Genomic DNA, 26,262 nt, shown 5'->3' on the forward strand with positions numbered 1-26,262 from the left:
CTCTGTGCCTCAGTGACTTCATCTGTAAAATGGGGATTAAGACTGTGAACTCCACATGGGATAGCCTGATTACTTTGTATCTACCCCAGCATTTAGAAAAGTTCTTGGCACATAGTAAGTGCTTAACAAATACCATCATCATTATCATTATTATTCCAGACCTTTCGGGACCTGCATGGTGGGACTGTGAGAGGTTGGGACACCAGGAGGGGTTCTCCCCCTTAACCCTCTTCCCCCCCACCCTCCATGATCCCTGCAGCTTTTCCAGGAACCCAGTAGTCCTCGAGTGTCACTGCCCCAAGTCCGGATGCCATCAGAGGAAAAACACGAGGTTCCCGCGTGTCCTTCCAGGTGAGGCCTCAAACACCAGCGGCTGGCCAGCCGCAAACCGGGCATCCCTCTCGAGCTACCCTCTTGCCCTGTGCCACCTTTGTGCCCGGCCTTGTGACCAACCGGCTGGGGAGAGAAGCAAGCGGGGCCGGTCTTTTCTGCTACAGCGGATTGTCTGGCCAGGCCCCAAGGTTATCGAGGGCGCCCAGTCCTGCGCCCCCAGATGAGATCCTCCTGAGCCCATCGAATCTGCTCATCAAACCCAGGACACCTTTTCCCTAGCAGACAGCCTTGCTGATTCCGGCCTGATTTCTTTCATGCCTCCCTGGCCGGGGCCAACATGAGAGATGGGGAACTACGTGATGCCCAGTTTCAGGTACTTCTGCTCCCCCGTTCCGGGTCTTTGTGCCTCCTGGTTCAGGATTGTTCCTTAAGACCATTATAGGGGTTGGGAAGCAGCCCTGGTAAATGTGAGTGAGTGTCATACACTTTCCACGAGGCCATGCCGCTTCTTCGGGACACTGAGTCTGCAATCAATCAATTATATTTATTGAGTGCTTACTGTGTGCAGAGCACTGTACTAAGCTCTTGGGAGAGTAGAGTCTAGAGGTGACTTGCACTTTCATTCATTCATTCAATCATATTTAATGAGCGTTACTGTGCGCAGAGCACTGTACTAAGTGTTTGGGAAGTACAAGCTGGCAACCTAGAGAGACGGTCCCTACCCAACAACAGGCTCACAGTCTAGAAGGGGGAGACAGACAACAAAACAAAACACCCTTGTAAGACCCACGGGTGCAAAATGTGACACCCTCTCCCCCCCGCCCCCCCCCCCGCCCAGGAGTCAGATTAATGGAGAGCTTAGTACAATCCCCTGCATACAGTAAGACCTCCTTTCCTCCTCTCCCACTCCCTTCTTCATCATCCAACTTGTTTGGATGACCAAAAATGTTTGGTTTTGTTCTCTGTTTCCCCCTTTTAGACTGTGAGCCCACTGTTGGGTAGGGACTGTCTCTATGTTGCCAACTTGTACTTCCCAAGCGCTTAGTACAGTGCTCTGCACACAGTAAGCGCCCAATAAATACGATTGATGATGATGATGATGATGATCCAACTTGCCCTTTTTATTGATCCCTCCTCCCAGCACCATAGCACTCAGGTATATATTTGTAATTTACTTATTTATATTAATATCTGCCTTCCCCCAAACCCTGTAAGCTCGTTATGGGCAGGAAATGTCTTTTTATTGTTATATTGTACTCTCTCAAGCGCGTTACAGTGCTCTGAGCACAGTAAGTGCTCAATAAATACAATTGAATGAATGAATGGAAGTCGCCGGCTAAAGCTCTGGGTCCACGAGGTGGCGCTAGAGCGTAATCAATCAATCAATCGTATTTATTGAGCGCTTACTGTGTGCAGAGCACTGTACTAAGCGCTTGGGAAGTACAAGTTGGCAACATATAGAGACAGTCCCTACCCCACAGTGGGGAGGAAAGTCACGGTGGGGCGAACCGAGGCCCGGAGCCTAAAGCGAGGGGTTGGTTCCCCGAGGCGGGGGATACCAGGGGACAGAGGGTTTGGGGCTCACCAGGCCTCTGCGTTCCCCCGCCTTCGGACCCTCCGCCTGGGGACAGTGGGGGATGGACCCCGTCCACCCTCGCAATCCGGGTCCGCGGGGGCCGGGGGACGACGCCCTACCCCCGAACCACAAGCCAGCACCTCTCTAAGCCTTTTTCCAGAGGGGAAACTGAGGCCCAGGGGAGCCTCCACTCCACCCTGGAACCCACCAGATCCCTAGGCGGGTTTTGGAGTCAGAGGTCATGGGTTCAAATCCCGACTCCAATTGTCAGTGGTGTGACTTTGGGCAAGTCACTTAACTTCTCCGTGCCTGTTACCTCATCTGTAAAATGGGGATTGAGACTGAGCCCCCCGTGAGACAACCTGATCACCTTGTAACCTCCCTAACGCTTAGAATAGTGCTTTGCACATAGTAAGCGCTTAATAAATGCCTTCATTATTATCCCCGCCTTCCCAGTCCGCATATGCCTGTTGACAGCTCTGGTGGCGGGGTCCCCTGGAGTTGCTACACAGGTGAGCAGACTGAGTCAAGGCCGCCATGACCACCTCCTGGGGTTATTGGGTATATGGTAAGCAGGGATTGTAGTATTTATACCCCGATGTATTGAACTCTCCCGAGGGCAAAGAAAATTACTGTGTATAGTCATCACTCCATAAATATCAGCGCTTAGAACAGTGCTTTGCACATAGTAAGCACTTAACAAATGCCATCATTATTATTGATTGATAGTTGCTGTGGAGGTGTAATTTTTTGAGTGCCTACTGAGGGCATGGTACTGGATGTAAATGGGAAGTGGCAAGAGGTGAAAGTTGGGGTGTGTTGCCCTTTGGGAGAGGAAGTGAAGTGACGTCTCCATCAGAGGTGTGAGGCGTTGGGGGTCTCTGGTCCTAGGATGCTCTGGGGCAGAAAGAGGGGAGGGTTTTGGATAGAGCTGGGTCCAGCTTGAGGCCAGAGAGCCTCAAAACTTTGCACCTATAGCATTTTTCCTCTTAACTCCTCCCCAGCTCTCCTGGCCCTTTCATTTCTGAGAAATCCCCTTCCTCCTCCAGCAAGCAGCCGCCGGCACCCCCCTCCCCCCCCGCATCCCTGCATAATTCAGCCCCTGGTTCCCGCTGGGCTTCTCTTTCAAGCCCTTGTTTGGTTAGTGGGTTTCATTGGGTAAAAGTATCCCTGATTTCTGGCCCGGGCCCCTCCTTCCCGTTTGCCTTCCGTAAACTGGTGCTCCAGAGTCTGCAGACAGATGTTAATCACTAATATTTATTGAGCACTTACTATGTTCAGGGGATTGTACTAATCACTGCACGTGTAGGAGCATGCAGCATTTTCAGAGAAGCTGCATGGCCAATGGAAAGAGCATGGGCCTAGGAGTCAAAGGACCTGGGTTCTAATTCTGACTCTGCCAACTGTTTGCTGTGTGACCTTGGCCAAGTCACTTAACTTCTCTGTGCTTCAGCTCCCTCAGCTGTAAAATAGGGATTAAGTACCTTTTCTCCCTATTTAAACTGGAGCCTCCTGTGGGAATGGGACTGTGCCTGACCTAATTACCTGGTACCTACCAAAGTGCTTAGAACACTGTTTGACACGTAGTGAATACTTAATACCTCATTTAAAAACAAAACAAAAAACATGCAGGGTCTTCCTCCTGCTCTTTCCCAGCTAGGGCAGGAGTAGATACAATATATTCAGGAGGGACAGTCCCTGTCTTACATGGAACTCACTGCATTCTTGGGAGAACGATTATTGAATCCTCATTTTGCATATGAGAAAAAGGCACAGAGAAGTGAAGTTACTTGCCCAAGACCTCACAGTAAGCAAGTGGCAGAGTTAGGATTAGAATCCAGGTCGCCTAGGCCATGCTGCTTTTCTCCTCTCTCCATTATCCCATTGTGGCCCACCTCTCTCCTCTCCCTGCCGCTGAGCTTCAGCCCCTCTTCCTCTGCCTTCTTAGTAATCAGGCCCACCCAGGCTCAGGGTGAGGATGAGTCCCCAGCTGCCCCAGGCTCCCCCTTATTCCCTTCTTGGTCCTGGGGTTCAGAGGCTCCGAAAGGCACAACAAACTATTCCCTCAGGAGTCTAGGGGCTTTGAGAAGTTTATGGGGTCTTTGCCAACTCCCTCTCCCTCCTCTCAACCACCCCTCCCGACCCAGGAGCACCTGCGTCCCCCTTTGATGAACTAGGAACCCGGCCAAGCAGCTTGGGGAATTGTGCGAGGCTAGATCACCCCTCCCACACACCCCAATCGATGTCACCGATTGGGCACACACCGTGGCTTTAGAGAGCACCATAAAGTTGGTGGCCTGGATGCCTGCCCTGAGGAACTGACTAGAGGCACAGCGGGGTTGGTTGGGGCTTCCAAGCTGAGATTCGAAGAGCCAAAGACCGCGACGGCCACCTGGGGGGTCCCGCCTGCCCTTAAAAGGGACTGACCCTGCGGCCACCCCAGATTTCGGCCTCGGGCATCAGTCCCCGCGCCCTCCCCGCCGCCTCCTCCTCCTCCTCCCCATCCTTCCCTCCTACCTCCCCGCCTTACCTCAGTGGGCCCCGCCCCCCCAACCTTTCTCCTGCAGAAACCTGAATTCCCCAGCCTTGCCGGGCTCATGACAAAGGCGGTCTTTAGCGGACGATTAAGGTTCTTTGTTGGCGAGGGAAAACCCGGGCCTGACCCGCCGGTGCCCCGAGATGGGGGGAGGCGCTACCTGTTGGCTCCCAAAATATGTCTGCCTCCAATATGTGTATGCGTGGGGGGAGAGGGAGCCTTCAGTGCAACATTGATCTGGCTTCAGCCAGGATCGTACCCCCACAACACACAAGCCCAAGGGGTCGGGCCTCCTATGGGGTGGAGGGGGTTCCGTGATGCCCAAGTACTGGGCCACGCCCTCCCCTGGGCCTAGGTGCCCCAGACCCTGGTCACACACGAGGAACATGCTTACGTGGGGTCAAGTAGATGAGACCCCCAGGACCTAGTAGAAGCAGCAGGGTGGAGTGGATAGAGCTGGGGCCTGGGGGTCAGGTCATGGGTTCTAATTCCGGCCCTGCCACTTGTTTGCTGTAACCTTGGGCAAGTCACTTCATTTCTCTGGGCCTCAGTTCCCTCATCTGTAAAATGAGGATTGAGACTATGAGCCCCACATGGGGCAGGGACTATGTCCAGCCCGATTTGACTGTATCCACTCAGCGCTTAGTACAGGGCCTGGCACAGAGTAAATGCGTAACAAATACCATCATTAATTATAATCGAAGACTCAGTGGAATCTGACATTCAGCGCTGACTGGAAAGTGCAGAGACTAATGAAAGTTTGCTCCTGGGGGAATGGAATTAAAGGTGCCTGATTTTGAGACTCAGTGGCCTTCCCAAGTTGGGGTTCCAGGAGTCCCACTGGGCTGGGGAAGTTCCTGTGCATTCAGACCTCCTTCAGCTGGGCTGTGGTTCCTGGAGGCAGTCGCCCCCTCCTCCATATGCCCAGAACTGGAATCACAGCAGCAAGCGACAGAGACAGTCAGAAACCGTGAAAGAGTCTCTGACTTGCCAGATCCAGAGAGGTAAACGAATTGCAAAGCTCCACCTGTGTAAGATTTGCAATGCTCTCCCAGCAGTTAGTCTCTCCTGGCTGGATCTCAATCCCAAAGCGGGAGGGTTTGGGGAGATCAGAAGACTCAGCCACACCAGAGACTGCAAAAGTTTACCCCCACCCCCACCCTCCCAGAGCTCTTACTGCTCTGGCCGGCATTGCTATGTGGCCTGTGTCTCACCTCCTCCCCGACTTTGAGCTTGGCAGTGAGGTGGGGGTGGGGAGTTTTCTGGCAACAGGTAAACTGGCTGCCCCTTGAGCTCAGCCTGGGACTGGAAGCTGGGATAACTGGCCTATAGGAATGGAATTTGGAATTTGTTAAGTGTTAAGTCAGGCACTGTACTAAGCACCGCTTAGTGATAAAGGCTAATCAGGTCGGACACAGTCCATGTCCCACTTGGGGGCTCAGCCTTAATCCAGATTCTACAAATGAGGTAACTGAAGTACAGAAATGATTTCACTTCCCCCCAAGGCTACACAGCAGACAATCAATCAATCGTATTTATTGAGCGCTTATTGTGTGCAGAGCACTGTACTAAGCGCTTGGGAAGTACAAGTCGGCAACACATAGAGATGGTCCCTACCCAACAGTGGGCTCACAGTCTAGAAGACAAGTGGTGAATTAGGGATTAGAACCCAGGCCCTGGCTCTACCCACTAAACTCACTGCTTCTGGTCCAAGTGAAGGGGTAGGTGAGCCAACCCTGCAGTGCAAGGGGCCCAGAGCACCCTGGCTGGTCAACTTCCAGGACAAACCCCATGTTACCTTCCCCACTCCTGCCTTCCACCTCCCACCTCCCCAAACTCCTTCTCCACTGCCCCCACCACTCACCTCCAGTGGGGAGGGGACTTCTCACCAGTCCCTTCCTGCAGCTAGATGCCCCAGCAGTAGGAAGACAAGAAGTTGCTGGCCAGGTGTCCTAACACACCTGGTTGAGGCTTGGGGAACCGAGGCCACAAGTCACTACTTGGCTGGATCCTGGGGGTCAGAGGGACACTGCCCCAAGGACTAGAGTCAGACTCACAAATTAGCCAGATTTCTGCCCCCGACCCCTATGCCCCAAACCCTATGGGCGTCCCTCTAAGGATAGACAATCACAAACCTCTGGCCACTGGCTCCTGTCATAGTTCCCAGACTTGAGCCAGTGGGGAAACAAGCCTTCCCTGACCCCTGGAGCAGGAAACAGCAAGGTACACAATCCAATTTAAAAAAAAAAAAGAAAAAACGTTTATTTATAAAACATCAGCCTTCCCTGAACCCAAGGGGCAGATGGCTACACACTAGAACACCCCCCCACACCAGGGCAGAACATGCTAATCTATGGTACATATTTAAAAAATCCTTTACCTATTTACAGGCTGTCAGCTCTTGGCACTTACCACACCAGATGCAGAGGCAACACCCCACCAAAGCTTTGCTTCCTCTTCCTTCTTTCCCTCCATCACTTTTGCACTTTTGCTCCGCAGGCAGCAAGGTGGCTGGGTCCCATCCCTTCACCTCCCCCTGCTTATGACAGTTCCTACCCTTTCCTGATCCCACAGCCCCAGAATGACTAGTAACAGCACACCTCTCTAGAGGTCTGTCAAACGTTCACACAACACACAGCAGCAATGCATGGACAGAAAATATACACACACCAGTCAGCCCAACAGCGGAGCCTGGAACCACAGAGATGGGGTTGGGAAGACGTGAGGGGCAGAGCACCGCTAGGGCTGGTACAGGTGGAGGCCACTCGTGTCTGGGAACTGGGGGTGAACAGCTAGAAAGGTAGGGTCGCTGTAGCTGTCTTCCGTCTTGATGTGTGCCAGCGGCAGGTCCGTGGGGAAGGCAGGGAGGCAGTCTGCAGCCCCGGGGATGCTAAAGCTTAGGGCCGCCTGCTGGGGCGGGTAACTCCCCACCATGGCTTTGGCAAAGGGCTGGCTGGTCTCGACAGGGCTAGGGAAGGACAGCGGCTGCTGAAGCTGGAGCTGGAGCTGCTGGAGCTGCTGGAGCTGCTGGAGCTGGAGCTGCTGCTGCTGCTGTTGCTGCTGCCCGACCCCATCCACAAAACCCTGGGGCTCGCTGGCCCAGGCCTGGCCCGCCCATGGTGGGAGGCTCCCTGTTGCAGGATTCACCAAGTAGCCATGCTGCAGGGCCGAGTACAGGCTCATGTAGGTGGCAGGCAGAGAGCCGTTCTGGAAGGGAAGACCTGGCTTAGGGGCTACCAACAGCTAAAGGAGCCACTGGCAGAGGAGGACTGATGGACAAAGTACCAGTGAGATGCCTGTTCTCTACCCCTCCATCCTCGAGGGGCAGTGACATCATCACCTGATGCCCCCTCCCGGGGCCAAGCATTGGGGCAAATTCAGGATACCCAAACAGACATGTGCGTGGTTACCTTACCTCCATATTACAAGTGAGGTAATTAAGGCTCAGGGACTTGTCTAACGTCATATAATTGGGCAGGGCTGGGAACTAGAGCTCATGACTTCCAGGCCTGTTCTCCTCCCACTGGACCGCACTGTCCCATGTCATATAGAACAAGTTATCCCTGTGTACCGGACCTTCCCAAGCCTGCTGAACCCCATTGTCTCACCTGAACCATACCGACCCTCCGGCCTGTCCACAGGTTGTCCTTCCGATCCCGCTTAGACTTCATTCTCTGGTTCTGGAACCAGGTTTTGACCTGCAGGACAGACGAGGTATGGGAAGGGAAGCAGATGGACAGAATTCAGTAAGGCTTCCAATTCAATAAGAAATCCAAGAGGCCTTACCTGACTAGGCCCTCCTTTCTTCTCCCACTCCCTTCTGGTCTCCTTGACTTGCTTCCTTTACTCACCCCCACTCCCAGCCCCATAGTATTTACGTTCATATCTGTAATTTACATATTTACATTAATGCCTGTCCCCCCCCTCTATTGCTTAAAACAGTGTTTGACATGTAAGTGCTTGGCAAGTATTATTATTATTATTACCCTCCATCCTCCCTTCCCGACCGAGGACCGCCAGCCCAGCCCCCCCAACCCTCTCCCCATGCTCACCTGCTTGTAGGTGAGGTTTAGGCTCATGGCCAGATCCCGGATCTGCTGGGGGCTCAGGTATTTCTGGGTCTGGAACCGCCGGTTGAGGGTGTTCAGCTGAGTCTGGGTGAAGGCCGTCCGTATCTTTGACTTCTTCATTTGCCCTTTGGCCTGGTCCTCCTCGGCCTGGCTGCCGGGCCAGGCCTGCGGGGAGGACGGGTGGGCACTGGGGCTTGTGGCCGAGTCGGGGGTGGACTGGCTCACCTTTTCGGAACAGGACGAAGCCGGAGAAAGGTCGACTGGGAGAGGAAACAAGGAGCTTTGAAAGGCCCTGGGTGGAACTACAGACAGACCCGGAGAGAGGGGAGTGTGTGGGGGGGTGGGGGACCGCAAGGTTTGAGGGCCAAAAGGTGGAGAGGAGGGACCTCTCAAATCCTCCCCCTCGACGCTGAACGGGCCAGCTCAGGGCAATCCCGGCCTCAAGGCTTCTCGCCCCCCGCCTCTGGGTCTAGACCGCCCAGTCCCCACTACGATTTCTCGTAAATCGATGGTGGGGTGGGACAGGTCCCGCCACGCTGGGGGACGAGCAAATCCTTCCCGGGAGAGGTCTAGGATTTTCCCACAGCCGCCGAATTGCCACCTCGCGCGCCCCGAGTATTGATCGAGGGAGACGCGATGCCGTTTCGGGATCGAAACATCACATGGTAACCATCCCCGGGCTACAGGGGGAGGCTCTGGGGTGGGGGGCGGAGGGTCTGGATGCGATCCCAGGATTGAGAGGTGTCGCCTCCCCAGGGAGTCCTTGGCTCCTGGGGCGGACACATCCATCTTGGGAACTAACCCTCGGCTAACGCAAACGAACAGATTGATTGATCTATTGCCCTCGTTCTCGGTCAGGCGACCCCCCCCCCCCCGGGTCTGGGTTCGAGCGACGGTCAGGGTCGCGAGGCGGCGGGACAATGAAGAACACGGAACTTTCCAGGGTTTTCCCCGCCCCTGCGACTTTCCCCTTCCCCCCGGGCCCTGACAGGGCAAAGAACAGACAGTCTGGGAGATGTTGGCCGCTCTGTCCACCCGGGCAGCTCACACGGCCGCTGTCTGGGACCGCCGGGTCGCCTCCCCTTCTCCTCCCTCCCTTCCCCCTCCCCGCTCCGACCCCTGTGGCAGCGGGGCAAGAGACCCCCGGGCTCCTCCTGCCGAGAAGGAGGTCTTCTAGACTGGAAACCCGTTGTTGGGTAGGGACCGTCTCTTTATGTTGCCAGTTGTACTTCCGAAGCGCATACTACAGTGCTCTGCACACAGTATAAGTGCTCAATAAATACGATTGATTGAATGGATGAGAAGGAAGTTCCCCCTTCCCGCCATGTCCCCCATCCCCCCTCACCTGGATCGTGCCGGCCCTTTTCCGCTCCTGGCATCTGGAAGGGTAGGAAGGGCGGAGCGGCCGGGTAGACCTCGGGCTGCGGGTGCGGTGCCCAGCCGCCCTCGGGGAAGTAGGGCCCGGCGTGGGCCACGTCGGGTGGACATGGCTGGTAGTTGGGCAGGGCGAGTTGGGCGCTCATACTGCTGCTTCCTGGCTCGCTCGTCGGACCGGGGCCAAGATGGTCCGGGTAGGCCAGAGGCGCGAGGGGACAGGAGATGCCGAGTAACCGAGTCCGCACTGGACAAGTGCCTCCACTCGCGTCAGCCCCCGCCGTCTGGGAATTCGGGCCAAACCGGGGACATTTATAATTGACTTGTCTGCCACCTTCCATCCCCACCCCCCCGGGCCAATCCTCTCTCGGCCCAGTCTCCATCGTATTGTTATGGAGAGGCAGGGAGTTTGGAGGGGAGGGGTCGTCCTAGCGCCGGGAGGGATGAGAGTTCGTTCCCAGAGATCTGAAAGGGTGTGGAGAGAGAAAAAAAAGTCATCTCCCCCTCCCACAGCCCCCCAATCTGAAATCTCTCAAGCGCCACCCCGCTTTCTCCATCGTAGTCCCCGCACCTGCTGAGACTGTGCAGAGTGTGTGGGGTTTGTGCGCGTTGGGGGGAGGGCACTGCTCCAATGTGGGGAGAACCCCGCCTTTTGATGGGATGATCACAGCAACAACAACCTCGACACCTCGAAAGTGGATCGGAGGCTCTTACTTTCCCAAGGCCCTTTCAAACAGCAATGTCTGTCTCCCCCTCTAGACTGAAAGCTCGTTGTAGGCAGGGGATGGTTCTGCTTATTGTTTCATTGTAGTCTCCTATGCGCTTAGTACAGCACTCTGCAGATAGTAGGCGCTCAGTAAATGATTGATTGACTGACGGCCGGGACTGTCACCCCCATTCTACGGATGGGAAAACTGAGGCTCAGGCACGCAGCAAGCCCGAGGCAAGGCTGGGACTGGAACTCGTGTCTCCCTGTTCGCAGTCCGGGACTTTTGCCCCTTGAGGAGTTTGGTACGCCCCCCCTTCTGCCCCGGGGGTCGACTACTGAGGCTCGGGTGGAGACAAGCCAGAGTGGGCCTTTCTGATCCTAGTTGGAACCCGGCAAAAGGGCTCCCGCCCCTTTCGACCCTTGGAAATCGGGTGGTCTGGGCGGGAGTATTGATAATAATAATGGCATTTGGTAAGCGATTACTATGTGCCAACCACTGTTCTAAGCGCTGGGACTGATACAGGATAATCAGGTTGCCCTACGTGGGGTTCACAGTCTTCATTTGCTAAGCGCTTCCTATGTGCCAACCACTGTTCTAAGCGCTGGGACAGATACAGGGTAATCAGGTTGCCCTACGTGGGGTTCACAGTTCTAGACTGTGAGCTCACTGTTGGGTAGGGCCCGTCTCTCTATGTTGCCAACTTGTACTTCCCAAGCGCTTAGTACAGTGCTCTGCACACAGTAAGCGCTCAATAAATACGATCGATTGATTGCTTCACAGTCTTCATCCCCATTTTACTGATGAGGTAACCGAGGCCCAGGGAAGTTAAGTGGGTTGCCCAAAGTCACACAGCAGACGAGTGGCGGAGTCGGGATTAGAACCCACGTCCTCTGATTCCCAAGACCGGGCTGTTACCACTAAGTGACCTCCCCGGCGGCCCCTGCTCGCCTTCTTCCGACGGGGCGTCAGGGCGAGGGGCGCGGCCCGGCCCGCGATGACCTCCCTCCTCCGCTCCTCTTTTCTTCCCCTTGTCGGGCTCCCCGCTGTCCGCGCGCCCCTTTCTCCCCTCACCCCGGTATCTCTGCGCCCCCCCCCCCCTCCCAGCCCGCCTTCCGTCCCACCCGTCGCGCCCGCCCCCTCCCCTCCGGTTTGGCCGCCCCAGGCCGCGCCCCGCCCCGCCCCGCCCCGCCCCCTCGGCGGCCGGAGGGCGGCCGGCCCTCCAGACGACCCTCCTCTCCGAGTGGCGGGGGAAGGGCCCAGGTTCATCGGAAGGACACGGCCGGACGCCCCCTGGGGCCATGCGGCCGAGGGTTTCTCCGACCGGAGGCGGGGGGCGGAGCGGGGGGCTATTGGTTTGTTTATTTTTTGTTGGGGGGCGGGGGAGAGGGCAGAGTGTCTTGCGGGGTGCCTGGGGGCGCCGGCTGCTTGCATTCCCTCTGCAAAACGCAACAACGTGAGCACCGGCCCTCCCCTTGCACCCGCCCTGCTGCTGAGTCTGGGGTCTGCCCCCCTCCCCCTTCTTACTCTGCTGTGGCTTAAAATCTGTGCGGGAGGGTCCTTAACGCAATGTTGGGGGGCGCCAGGAGAACTGGCGCCCTCTTTTATCCACGCCCCCCGTTCTTGAGTCTCAGTACACGCTCCCCCCACGCCCCCGGGCTTAAGACACTCACATCCCAACTCCGCCGTTTCACCTCCTCCTATCATCATCATCATCATCATCAATCGTATTTATTAAGCGCTTACTATGTGCAGAGCACTGTACTAAGCGCTTGGGAAGTACAAATTGGCAACATATAGAGACAGTCCCTACCCAACAGTGGGCTCACAGTCTAAAAGGGGGAGACAGAGACGAAACATACTAACAAAATAAAATAAATAGAATAGATATGTACAAATAAATTAAATAAATACATAGAGTAAAAAAATATGTACAAACATATATACATATATATATATATATACATATATATATATACATATATACATATACTCCTATAGACTGAGTTCGTTGTGGGCAGGGAATGTACCTGTTTGTTGTTATAGTGTACTCTCCCAAGCGTTTAGTACAGTGTGCTGTGCACAGTAAGCGCTCAGTAAATACGATTGAGTGAAATGAATGAATGAACCGCACATTCGCACTCCGCACCTTAGACTCTGCCCCCAGGGCCTTCAAACTTAGACTCCCCTAAACCCCACCCCCTGCTCCCCAGACCTCAACCCCCAGCCCAAGACCCCCGACCCCTGCGTTTCAGACACCCATAGCCAGGTTCTTCTGATTCCCAGACCTTTGCTCTTTCCCCAAGCTGCTTCTCTGGGCTGAGCTGGTTCCAGCCCGGCCCTCTCTTGTTTTCTCCATCAGCGGCTCTGGGATATTACAGAGAGGTCTGACCTGGGTAGAGGGGTCAGTTGTACTAACGGTAACCTTCCCACTCTGAAATACTAATCGAACTTCACAATAATAATAATAATGGCATTTGTTAAGCATTTACTGTGTGCCAAGCACTGTTCTAAACGCTGGGGTAGATACAAGGTAATCGGGTTGTCCCTCGTGCGGCTCACAGTCTTAATCCCCATTTTAAGGCATTCCTAAAACAATCATCAGTGCTCAGAGAGTAAGCAGTCAGCTTTGTCATTATGGTTTAATAATGTGAAAACCTGGATACTGAATTCAGTGCTCTGCATAATAAACGTTCAATAAATAGTATGAATTTACTGGTTGGTTGGATGTGCAAAATTGCTTGTAAAACAATACAATTCGATCCCAGATTGTAAACTCCTCAAGGGCAGGGGCTGGGTGGTTTGGCTTTTGTTGAATTTTCACCAAGAGCCTAGTACAGTATTCTACACACCAGCCATGCCCAATACAGTACTCCGTATGCAGCAAGCACCCAATACAGGACTCTGAAAATAGCAAGTGCTCAGAAAATACTGTTCATGGTGATGATGATCAGGATGAAGATGATAATGGAAGTGAGTATCACTGCTGCTTTTGAAGATGAGGTCATACTCAACTTCAAGGTTCTATTCTGTAGTGAATAGGCCCAGACATTTCCCACCCAAAGGTCCTCTTTTTGATATTTTAACTGAATTCAATTTTCCTTAACCTTCACAACCTCTTCAGATCATGAACCACTTCTCCTTCTCCTCCTCCTCCTTCCCCCCTCTGCCTCTTCCTCCTCCTCTTTAGTTCTCCTCCTTTGTTTTTCTCCTTTGTCTTTCCTTTTTCTACCCTCTCCTTTCTTCTTCTATCTTCTTTCTTTTTTCAATGGCCACACCTAGAGCACTTTAGAAACCAGTAGGGAATGCCATCCCTTCTCTGAGGTTCTGCCCAAGTTTGGGTGGAATTGGGTTGGGGGGGGGGAGGATCAGGTAGCCCAAGGCGGCCTCAGGCAGCCATGGCCCCTGGTGGACAGGGTTGGGCAGGATTGAAGGATCAGACACTTCAGCCAAGTGGGGTGAAACTGTCCCCGAGACTGTAAACTTGGTGTGGACAGGGAATGTGTCTGTTTATTGTTCTATTATACTCTCCCAAACGCTTAATGCAGAGCTCTGCACACAGTAAGCGCTCAATAACTAGACTGAATGAGTGAATAGTTTGCAGGGTTAGAACAGCCCTGAAGCATATAATAGAACCCCTGCTCGCCCCCCTTCCAACCCCATTTGCTGGGGAGCAGAAGCTAAGGGGGGGAAGCAGCATGCTATAGTGGATAGAGCACAGGCCTGGGTATGGGAAGAAGGTCATGGTATCTAATCCTGGCTCCACCACTAAATAATAATAATAATAATAATGGCATTTATTAAGTGCTTACTATGTGCAAAGCACTGTTCTAAGCTCTGGGGAGGTTACAAGGTGATAAGCTTGTCCCACGTGGGGCTCACAGTCTTCATCCCCATTTCACAGATGAGGTAACTGAGGCTCAGAGAAGTGAAGTGACTTGCCCAAAGTCACACAGCTGACAAGTGGCCGAGCTGGGATTTGAACCCATGACCTCTGACTCCAAAGCCCGGGCTCTTTCCACTGAGCCACGCTGCACCTCTAAAGCCGAGTGAAGCCGTTATTATTCCATAATGAATTTAGGGATGTTTCCAGAGAATACATTTTATTCTGAATCCAGTATTTCCGGATTTTGTTTTAACTAGAAAAAAAAATTCCATTTGGATTTGTTTTCTGGGGAGAAAGGGCTTCCTCACGGCAGTGTGCCCCCCCTTGGCCTGCTCCACTTGTCACCAATGTGATCTTAGGCAAGTCACTTCACTTCTCTGAGCTTTAGTTACCTCATATGTAAAATGGGGACTGATATTGTGAGCCCCACGTGGGACAGGGATTATGTCTAACCTGATTTGCTTGTATCCACCCCAGGGTTTATCACAGTGTCTGACACATAGTAAGAGCTTTAGCAGGTACCACATTTATCAGTCGTGCCCCTGTCTCAATGCCAGTAACCTGACCCTAACCCCGACTCTGAACCTGATTCTGATCAGGCCCTAAACCTGACCCCTGATCCAGATCTAAACCTGATCCTAATCCTGACCTTGACCACAGCCCTAACCCAACCTTAAAACCACTTTCCAACTTTAACCCCTGCTCTGGGGAAGGGAGAAGTGGATATGGGTAAACTCTACTCAATGATGGCATTTATTAAGCGCTTACTATATGCAATGCACTGTTCTAAGCGCTGGGGAGGTTACAAAGTGATCAGGTTGTCCCACAGGGGGCTCACAGTCTTAATCCCCATTTTACAGATGAGGTAACTGAGGCCCAGAGAAGTTAAGTGACTTGCCCAAAGTCACAAAGCTGACAATTGGTGGAGCCGGGATTTGAACCAAGGACCTCTGACTCCAAGCCCATGCTCTTTCCACTGAGCCACATTATCTGATTGTACTGATTGTGGTATTTGTTAAGTGCTTACTATGTGCCAGGCACTGTACTAAGCGCTGGGGTAGATACAAGCAGTGTGGCTCAATGGAAAGAGCCTGGGCTTTGGAGTCAGAGGTCATGGGTTCAAATCCTGGCTCCACCCATTGTCAGCTGTGTGACTTTGGACAAGTCACAACTTCTCTGGGCCTCAGTTACCTCAACTGTAAAATGGGGATGAAGACTGTGAGCCCCCCGTGGGACAACCTGATCACCTTGTAACCTCCCCAGCACTTAGAACAGTGCTTTGCACATAGTGAGTGCTTAATAAATGCTATTATTATTATTATTATTATTATTATTATTATATATAAGCTAATCGGGTTGGAGCACTCCCTGTCCCACATTGGGTTCACAGTCTTCATATGTTGCCAACTTGTACTTCTCAAGCACTTAGTACAGTGCTCTGCACACAACAAGTGCTCAATAAATACGATTGAATGAATCCCCATTTTACAGGTATCCCCCCAGGACTTAGCTCATAGTAAGCCCTTAACAAACACTACAATCCATACCCCCCCCCCCCCCGCCCCCATTTCCCCAGATCCCTTCTTCCTCATCTCCCCCTCCCCACCCATGCATTTCTCAGATGGGCCTGGCTCAGAACCTCCCCACACCAGACCCAGCAAGTCTGTAGCAAAGCCAAAAATTAGAATTTGCCACCTGAATCCACTCCTGCCACCCAGCCCTCCTCTCTGTCATCAGCCAGATAAGGCCAGCAGCCCGAGGACTGTACACACGCTCGGTCAATAGGAGCTGAAGTTCACTTTCTCGCTCTTCAAGATTACTAATCACTATCTTTTCCCTGAAATGCTGCAAATCCACAAAGCCTCCTGGGCCGCTGTATTGGCCTCCTCCTGTCCCGATTCCTGGTCCCGGCACACACTCCTTTCTGCCTGAACCCGAGCTACAGGGAGCAGCGTGGCCTAGAAGAAAGAGCACAGGTCTGGGAGTGAGACGATGGATGTAGGTTCTAATCCTAGCTCTGACATTTGTCTGCTGTGTGACCTTGGACAAGTCACTTAACTTCTCCGTGCCTCAGTTCCCTCATCTGCAAAATGGGGATTAAGACTGTGAGCCCCATGTAAGACAGGGATTGTGTCCAACCTGATTATCCTGTATCTATCCTAGAGCTTAGAACAGTGTTTGGCACTTAGTAAGCGCTTAACAATTCTTCTTATTGTTATTACGCTGAATGGAGGGCCAAGCCCTACGGGGACTTCACTGCCCTCAATCAATAGTGTCTATTGAGCACTTACACTGTGCAGAGCGCTCTACTAAAACCTTGGGAGAGCACAATACACCAGAATTGGTAGACCCGAATCCTGCCCACAAGGAATTTACAATCAAACTGCTTTGGGCCATATTTTTTTTTTCCCAGATGAGGGAGGCATGGGGAGACTCTGGGGAAAGGTGTTCTTTCATCCTCCCAGTACTCCAGCCCCAGGGTAGGGGTGTCCAGGGAGACTAGAGGCAGGGTTTTGAGGAAGCTTTCACAGAGAGGAGCAGAAGAGAGGCAAAGTGTGTGTGTGTTGGGGGGGGCAGCAGGGGGAGGAAGGAAGAAAGAGGAGGAAGAGGAAGCCTTGGCAGCTGCGGGTGCAACTCTCCATCCCCATTTTTGGTTGCTTTTGCTTGGGAAATAGTGTATGGAAGGGAGGGGCCAGGGTCCATCATGAAGGCATTGAACTCTGGAGAAAACAGTGGAAGAGATAAGAAAGAAGCTGCAGAATATTCAGTGAAGCTACCCTCCCCATACCTCTTCCCAGAGGCTATTAACAACATTCCTGCAGCAACCTGTCATATGTGTGTGTGTGTGTGTGTGTGTGTGTGTGTGTGTGTGCATGCAAGGCTCAGACCAATCAGGAAGCATGGGAAGGGGAATCAGGAGACCTGGGATCTAATGCTGTGTGACCTTGAGCAAGTCACTTAACCTCTCTGGGCCTCATCTTCCTCATCTGTGAAGCTGAAATGATTTTCCCTCCCAATACCAATGTCTGAGAAACATGAAAACAGGCAAGGCGATGGCAGCGAGGCATACTGACCTTCCAGGAGGAAACAGGGTGCTTAGCTCCAAGTTCTGGGAAATGGTATAACCAACTCCACGGTTTTCCGAGGCTTTTTGGATGGGGCTCACTGCTGGGGCCTTGGTTGAGGTATTTTTCCCAGATTGGATGTACATTCATTTCCTGCCCCAACAACTCCTCTCTACTGTAAGCTCGTCTGGGGCAGGGAATCTGTCTGTTTATTGTTGAATTGCACTCTCCCAAGCGCTTAGTATAGTGCTCTGCACATAGTAAGCGCTCAATAAATTCGATTGAATTAATGAAATTTACTGCGGCCTATGGGGCCTCTGGCACCCCTTCCCCCTAGCCTCTTGTTGTTACTGTCCCATACTGGCTGAGTTGTAAATTTATCATTGCAGCCCAAAAAGGTACAACTGTGACCTTTGTATTGCTTTTTGATTTCTAGTTGTTGTTATATTTACCACACGGCTACGATCTTACCACACAGTTAGGACGATAAGGACCAAAGGCGGAAAGAATAACAACAACAACAATAATCACGATGATGACGATAGTGGTATTTGTTAAGCACTTACTATGTGCCAAGTCCTGTACTAAGCACTGGGATAGATACCTGAAAAGCAGATCAGACACAGTCCCTGTCCCACAAGGGGCTCACCATTTAGAGTAGAAGAAGAACAAATTTTGAATCCCCATTTTTGCAGACAAGGAAACTGAGGCACAGAGAAGTGAAGTTACTTGCCCAAGGCCACAAAGCAGGCAAGCGGCAGAGTCAGGATTAGAACTCAGGCCATCTTATTCCCAGGCCTGTGCTCTCTGCACTAGGCCTCACTGCTCTTCGGGCATTAGTGAACAGACTCAGGTATTAATTCTACTACTAATAGTTATGACATCCTTAACAGCTTGCTGTGTACCCCACACTGCAGTGGATACAAGTTTATGAGATCTGATACAACTCCTGTCTCAGGGCTTAAAATTGATTTTGTCCATATTTTACATATTAGAAAATTGGGTGTATTCTCCCAAGCACTTAGTACAATGCTTTGCACAAAGTAAGTATGTAATAAAGCCACTGATTGACTCCCATCGGCCCCTACTTCAACAGCTGGCAGTGTGAAAATCAGGAAGGCTCTGCCACTTTGCTGTGTGACCTAGGGCAAGTCATTTAACTTCTCCATGCCTCAGTTTTCCCCTCTGTAAAACAGGCATTCAATACCTGTTCTCCCTCCTATTTATATTGTGAGCTCCAAATGGGACAGGGACTGTGACCTAACTGATTAACGGGTAACTACCCCAAAGCTTAGTACACTACACAACAAATACTATTTTAAAAAAAGGAATAGCAGCCGCTGTAAACCATGGGATGTGTGTGTCCATGTGGGAATGCATGATTATGTGTCTGTGTGCCCATGTGCATGACCTTGTGAGTGCAGTGTCAAATCCCTACATTTCTGATTTTCTCTCCAGTCCAGATCTCGGCTCTGCCGTCAGTCAGCCGTATTTATTGAGCTCTCACTGTGTGTAGAGAGAGCACTATACTAAGTGCTTGGGAAAGTACAATATAACAACAAACAGACACATTCTCTTTCCACATTGAGCTTACAGTCTAGAAGGGAAAAGCAATGAGTCATTTGAGCCGGAATAGACTATTACAGTCCTCCACTCTACCAGCTGAGGAATTGAAAGCTCCAGATGTTCATCTCTTTGAGGGAAAAATGGAATCTCCTGTGAGCGGAACAAAACAAGGTTCCTGAAGATGCCATTTCAAATGGAGTCAAGAGAGCAGGGAGAAAGCTGGGAGAAAGCTGGGAGGGTAGCGGTCAGCAGTCAGTATTCACTGTCTGGTGTGGAGCCACCAGGCTAGGGCCCAGAAACTGTCCTCAAGGCTGAACCTTGACTTCCCCGGCAGCTGCTGCTTGCTCCTGCATTGACTTCTGTCCCACCTTCATTCATTCATTCATTCAATTTTATTTATTGAGCGCTTACTGTGTGCAGAGCTGTACTAAGCGCTCTCAATCAATCAGTCAATCAATCATCATATTTATTGAGCAGTTACTGGGTGCAGAGCTCTGGACAAAACACTTGGGAAAGCACATTTTGTCTGTTATATTTTTGTGTAGTACTCTTCCAAGTGCTTAGTACAGTGCCCGGCATACAAAAAGCCCTCAATAAATTCGATTGTTTTATTGATTGACAATATAACAGAATTGGTAGATACATTCCCTGCCCACAACAAGCTTACAGTCTTGCAGGGGACACAGTCACTTAGACTGTGAGCCCACTATTGGGTAGGGACTGTCTCTGTATGTTGCCAACTTGTACTTCCCAAGCGCTTAGTACAGTGCTCTGCACACAGTAAGCGCTCAATAAATACGATTGATTGATTGATTGATTGATTGTCTGGGCCTCAGTTACCTCATCTGTAAAATGGTGATTGAGACTGTGAGCCCCAAGTGGGATAGGGACTCTGTCCAACCCAATTTGCTTATATCCACCCCAGTGCTTAGAACAGTGCTGGCACAGAGTAAGCATTTATCAAATTCCACATTTATCATTATTATTCACCTGTCTACTTGTATTGTTTTGCTTTCTATCTTCCCCTTCTAGACTGTGATCCCGTTGTTGGGTAGGGACCACCTCTATATGTTGCTGATTTGTACTTCCCAAGCACTTGGTTCAGTGCTCTGCACACAGTAAGCGCTCAATAAATACGATTGAATGAAATTATTGTTATTATTATTATTGCTAATACTGAGGCACAGAGAAGTTTAAGTAATTTGCCCAGGGTCACACAGCAGACAAGTGGTGGAGTCAAGATTAAAACTCAGGTCCTTCTGACTATCAGGCCTGGGTTCTATCCACAAGACCACACAGCTTCTCTGGAATCTTGAAGTTAAACACCTTTTTTGGGTTTGAGGAGATGGGAGATAAAGGTGATTATGGAGGTGGAAGAGTTTATGGAGTTAGAGGGGAGGAGGTTTGTGCATAGGGGAAGGGTTTGTAGATGTGGGAGGGGTTTGAAGATGTGAGGGGAGAGTTTAATTCGCCCTCCTATTCGCCCTCCTTCCTAATAAATAATAATAATTGTGGCATTTGTTAAGCACTTACTTTCTGCTAGGCACTGTACTAAGCACTGGGGTGGTTCCAAGCAAATCGGGTTGCACACAGTCCCTGTTCCCCATGGGGCTTCCAGTCTCAATCCTCATTGTACAGATGGGGTAACTGAGGCACAGAGAAGTGATTTGCCCAAGTTCACATAGCAGAAAAGTGGCAGAGTCAGGATTATAACCCCTGATCTGCTGTCTCTCAGGCCTGTGCTGTATCCAGTACATCATGCTGCTTGAGCCCCATGAGGGACAGGGACTGTGTCCGATTTGATTGTCTTTGGATCTACCCCTGGGCTTAGTACAGTATTTGACACATAATAAGTGCTTAACAAATACCACAAGCGTTATTGTTGGGGGTGGGGGAAGGTGTGTGGAGGACTCCTCCCTCCCAGACTGTGTCAAGCTGCTGTGTTAACATTGTTATCTTGGCCATTCATTGTTGTGCAGTATTTAGCAGTCATCGTACAGTGTGTCTATTTACTGCATTTAGATGGTGACGAATCTGCTGACCTTATGGGAAGCAGCGTGGCCTGGTGGAAAGAGCACGGGCTTAGGAGTCAGAGGACGTGGGTTCTAATTCCCTTCTGCCACTTATCTGCTGTGTGACCTTGGGCAAGTCACTTAACTTCTCTGTGCCTCAGTTCCCTCATCTGTAAAATGGGAATTAAGAATATGAGCCCCACATGGAACAACCTGATTGCCTTATAACTATCCCAGCGCTTAGAACAGTGATTCCCCCAGCACCCTGCCGCGGCGCATCGCCCAAATCAAGCGCTAAATTGGTCCGTCTCTATATGTTGCCAAGTTGTACTTCCCAAGCGCTTAGTACAGGGCTCTGCACACAGTAAGCGCTCAATAAATACGATTGAATGAATGAATGAATAGGTGGTGCGGGGCTGGAAGATTTATTTTGTTTTGTTAATATGTTTTGTTTTGTTGTCTGTCTCCCCCTTCTAGACTGTGAGCCCATTGTTGGGTAGGGACCGTCTCTATATCAATCAATCAATCAATCGTATTTATTGAGCACTTACTGTGTGCAGAGCAGTGTACTAAGCGCTTGGGAAGTACAAGTTGGCAACATATAGAGACAGTCCATACCCAACAGTGGGCTCTCAGTCTATATGTTGCCAACTTGTGCTTCCCAAGCGCTTAGTACAGTGTTCTGCACACAGTAAGCGCTCAATAAATACGAATGAATGCATGAATGGTGCCAGCCCCGAGAGCGTGAAAACGACTCCCTTCTTCCTCCCTTCAAGGCCCTGCTGAGAGCTCACCTCCTCCAGGAGGCCTTCCTAGACTGAGCCCCTTCCTTCCTCTCCCCCTCGTCCCCCTCTCCATCCCCCCATCTTATCTCCTTCCCTTCCCCACAGCACCTGTATATATGTATATATGGTTGTACATATTTATTACTCTATTTATTTATTTATTTATTTATTTATTTTACTTGTACATTTCTATCCTATTTATTTTATTTTGTTGGTATGTTTGGTTTTGTTCTCTGTCTCCCCCTTTTAGACTGTGAGCCCACTGTTGGGTAGGGACTGTCTCTATGTGTTGCCAATTTGTACTTCCCAAGCGCTTAGTACAGTGCTCGGCACATAGTAAGCGCTCAATAAATACGATTGATTGATTGATTGATTGATTGACTCAGAGGCCCGCAGAGCGGCCCTGCAGCCCACATTCTGACCACATGGGGGCAGCACAGAGGACCCACCGAGCTGCAGTTCTGCTCCCGGCCACAGGGTGTCAGGGAGTGCGAGCGGAATCTCTCCAGTTCCTTGTTCTACCAGGGCTTCCCGTTCAGGCACTAAGAATCCCACTCACCCCCTGTCCCCCTGATCCTCAGTGGATTCCAGCTGGTCCCACGCTAGGCTGCCCTGAAACCAGTGGGTTCCGCCCCCCGCTATACCGCTTCCACCCCATCCCTTTTGTTTTCTGTCTCCCCCATTTAGACTGTGAGCCCACTGTTGGGTAGGGACTGTCTCTATATGTTGCCAATTTGTACTTCCCAAGCGCTTAGTACAGTGCTGTGCACACAGTAACCGCTCAGTAAATACGATTGATGATGATGATGATGATCCCTCCCCCAAGCCGGATCCCGGCCTCCTCTGTAACAATAACAATAATGATGGCATTTATTAAGCACTTACTCTGTACAAAGCACTGTTCTAAGCGCTGGGGAGGTTACAAGGTGATCAGGTTGTCCCACGGGGGGCTCACAGTCTTAATCCCCATTTTACAGATGAGGGAACTGAGGCACAGAGAATCACTCAATCAATCGTATTTATTGAGCGCTTACTGTGTGCAGAGCACTGTACTAAGCGCTTGGGAAGTACAAGTTGGCAACATATAGAGACCAAAGTCACACAGCTGACAATTGGCAGAGCCGGGATTCGAACCCATGACCTCTGACTCCAAAGCCCGGGCTCTTTCCACTGAGCCACGCTGCTTCTGTAGCATCCCTGGGAGAAATGCTGGTGGCTCCTGTCGCCTCTCCTCGCCACAGCTCGCCTGCTTTAATCATCTCCACTCCCTATCCTCCAGGGGCTCCGAATCCGGGAAAGGTGAACATTCCTCAGAGGCCTGACACTTCTCCTCTGAAGAAAGGTCTGAATCCAGCGATTTTCCAACCCTCACTAACCCTGGTTCTGATGACCCTGACAACCGCTATCCACCCCCTACCCAGCCCCTGAAACCCCCTCCTCTCATTCATTCAGTCGTATTTATTTATTTATTCATTCATTCAATCATATTTATTGAGCACTTACTGTATGCAGAGCACTGTACTAAGCGCTTGGGAAATACAAGTTGGCAACATATAGAAATGGTCCCTACCCAACAGTGGGCTCACAGTCTAGAAGGGGGAGACAGAGAACAAAACAAAACATATTAGCAAAATAAAATAAATAGAATAAATATGTACAAGCAGCGTGGTCAGTGGAAAGAGCCCTGGCTTTGGAGTCAGAGGCCATGGGTTCAAATCCCGGCTCCGCCACTTGTCAGCTGTGTGGCCTTGGGCAAGTTACTTAACTTCTCCGAGCCTCAGTTACCTCATCTGTTAAAATGGGGATTAAGACTGTGAGCCCCTCCCGTGGGACAACTTGATCACCTTGTAAGCTCCCCAGCGCTTAGAACAGTGCTTTGCACATAGTAAGCACTTAATGAAATGCCATCATTATTATTATGTACAAATAAAATAGAGTAATAAATACATACAAACATATATACATATATACAGGTGCTGTGGGGAGGGGAAGGAGGTAAGGTGGGGGCATGGAGAGGGGGAGGAGGGGGAAGGAAGGAGGGGGCTCAGTCTGGGAAGGCCTCCTGGAGGAGGCGAGCTCTCAGTAGGGCCTTGAAGGGAGGAAGAGAGCTAGCTTGGCAGATGTGCGGAGGGAGGGCATTCCAGGCCAGGGGGATGACGTGGGCCAGGGGTCGACGGTGGGACAGGCCACTGTACTGTGTGCAGAGCACTGTACTATGCTTCCTTTTGTCCCTCGACCCTCCAGTCCTCCCCAGATCTACCTATTTCCCCACCCAAAGGCTTTTGCTGCACCTGAATAGGCAGAAATGCAAATTCAGGGGCACCACAGTAGATGTATTGAAGATTTATTCATTTGAGAAACATTCCATCACATGCCCATCATCTTCCAGTGTCCAACTGAGCACGCTGCTGGTCGTGCAAAAAGAACTGAAGAAATATCACAATTATGGAAACTCCACACCCTTAATTCAGCCTGTGTAGAACCTTAGGGTTCCAAAACAGAGGGGGACCCTTGGCTGAGAGGCTGATTCATCTTCACCATGAGTGAAGGATCCAAAGTGAATGACACCGAAGGTATCTCTCAGAGCTGACCTCAAGCCCAGGAAAATGATTCTGAAGGGGCAAGTAGTGTCCACCTCTAATAATGATAATTATGGTATTTTTGTTAAGTGTTTACTAAGTGCCAAGTACTGTTCTAAGCACTGGGGTAGATACAGAGTAATCAGGTTGTCCCACGTGGGGCTCACGGTTTTAATCCCTGTTTTCCAGATGAGGTAACTGAGGCACAGAGCAGTTAAGTGGCTTGTCCAAAGGCCCATAGCCAACAAGAGATGGAGTCAGGATTAGAACCCACGTCCTCTGACTCCCAAACCCATGCTTGTTCCACTAACCCGTGCTGTCTCTACTAAAGTTAGAGTGCTATGGGAGGAATTCCTGTGAAGATTTTATTATTATTAATAATAATAATATTAATGAAATCCTATACTATTAATAGTGGAATTTGTGAAGTGCTTACCTTTTGGCTGAGGTAAGCAAATACAATCAAACACAGTCCCTTTCCCACACAGGGCTCACAGTTTAAGCGGGAGGAAGAACAGGTAGTTTATTCACATTTTGCAGATGAGGGAACTGAAGCACTGAGAATTGATTTGCCTGATTGATTGATTTGCTGTGGTTCACACAGCAAGTAAGTGGTGGAGCTGGGATTAGACTCTGATCTCCTGTGTCCCAGGCTAAGGTAACACAATTCATTCATTCAGTTGTATTTATTAAGCACTTACTGTGTGCAGAGCACTGTACTAAGCACTTGGGGAGTACAAGTTGGCAACATATAGAGATGGTTCCTACCCAACAACGGGCTCTGGCCAAGAAGATCAAAGGAGACATTAAAGGCCAGGCCAGGACCTGAATTCTTGTGAGAACAACATTCTCCCCCAAGCTACTAGCCCCTTCTGTCTCAAATCTTGAATCACCCTAGTGATTGTAACTTGATTCTCACCAACCCTGCCACCTGCCTCCCCACATTGGGTGGTCCTGGTCCAAGGAGATGGAGCTGCAGCTGGGGAGAGGGTTCATAATTTGACTCTTGGGGCAGGTAGCTGCTACACCCTTCCAACCCAGAATTAAAGGATCAGATGGCCTGGGTTTGGAGTGTGCCTAGCAGGGGCTGGGTTGTGTAAAGAAGCATGGATCCAGACCCTTCCATTCCTGGATGGGAGGGGTCTGACCCACTGCCTAGGAAGGGAGTGTAGGTCTTCTGGGATTTACTCTCATTCCTGACTGAACTCTTCACAGGAGTGGTTGGAGAGACTTTATGATGAAGGTCAGGTCTGCCTGTCTGCCCCCAGCCCTCTTTCATCCCTCTATGATGTCAATCCCCAAATTCACCTGGTTTGTGTAAATACTAGAGCTTGATTGCTCAACTGTTGGCAGGTGGGAAGGCTTTGGCGCTGAGCAAGGACTGATGGGGAGGGAGGACTTAAATAGCTCACCTTGAGCTCACTTCTTATAAGCATTTTTTTTTTTTGAGAGGGGTGGGAGGAAAAAGAGAGGACTGAGGGCTAGTTGTGGTTTGACCAGTTCAAGAGTTTTGGGGAGTGACACCTTCTCTTCCTACACTCCAAATTGGTTGTGTTTTGGGGGTAAGTCTGATAATGATTGCATCTTGCTTTGGAGTTGGAGGTTTTTTACTCACATTCTCTTCTGTCTCCTCCTTGATCCTTCTTGTCACACTTATATTGAAGTTGGGTAGGGCCACTCACTTTGATGTGGTATCCATATTTCTGCTCTAACTCTTTCCCAGTTCTTTCTGCATCAACTTATCTCCTGATACTGGGCTTCTAGCTGTTTCCC

At 50.9% G+C, this 26,262-nt stretch overlaps 1 protein-coding gene across 2 annotated transcripts in view; it reads left to right on the forward strand.

Annotated features, from left to right (window-relative positions):
* The first annotated feature begins 270 nt into the window (after positions 1-270).
* The window catches only part of LOC119946605 (mRNA-decapping enzyme 1B-like), a 28,453-nt gene continuing 2,461 nt past the window's right edge, over positions 271-26,262 (forward strand). The window contains exon 1 of one of the 2 annotated variants that reach the window (XM_038768014.1): positions 271-351. The gene's annotated coding sequence lies outside the window, so the exon portion shown is untranslated. Of the gene's footprint in view, positions 352-25,955; positions 26,052-26,262 lie in introns of those variants that run through there. The other variant, XM_038768013.1, reaches the window with a different exon arrangement.

The sequence above is a fragment of the Tachyglossus aculeatus genome, chromosome 27 (assembly GCF_015852505.1).
Source record: "Tachyglossus aculeatus isolate mTacAcu1 chromosome 27, mTacAcu1.pri, whole genome shotgun sequence".
In the NCBI taxonomy this organism is placed as follows: Eukaryota; Metazoa; Chordata; class Mammalia; order Monotremata; family Tachyglossidae; genus Tachyglossus; species Tachyglossus aculeatus.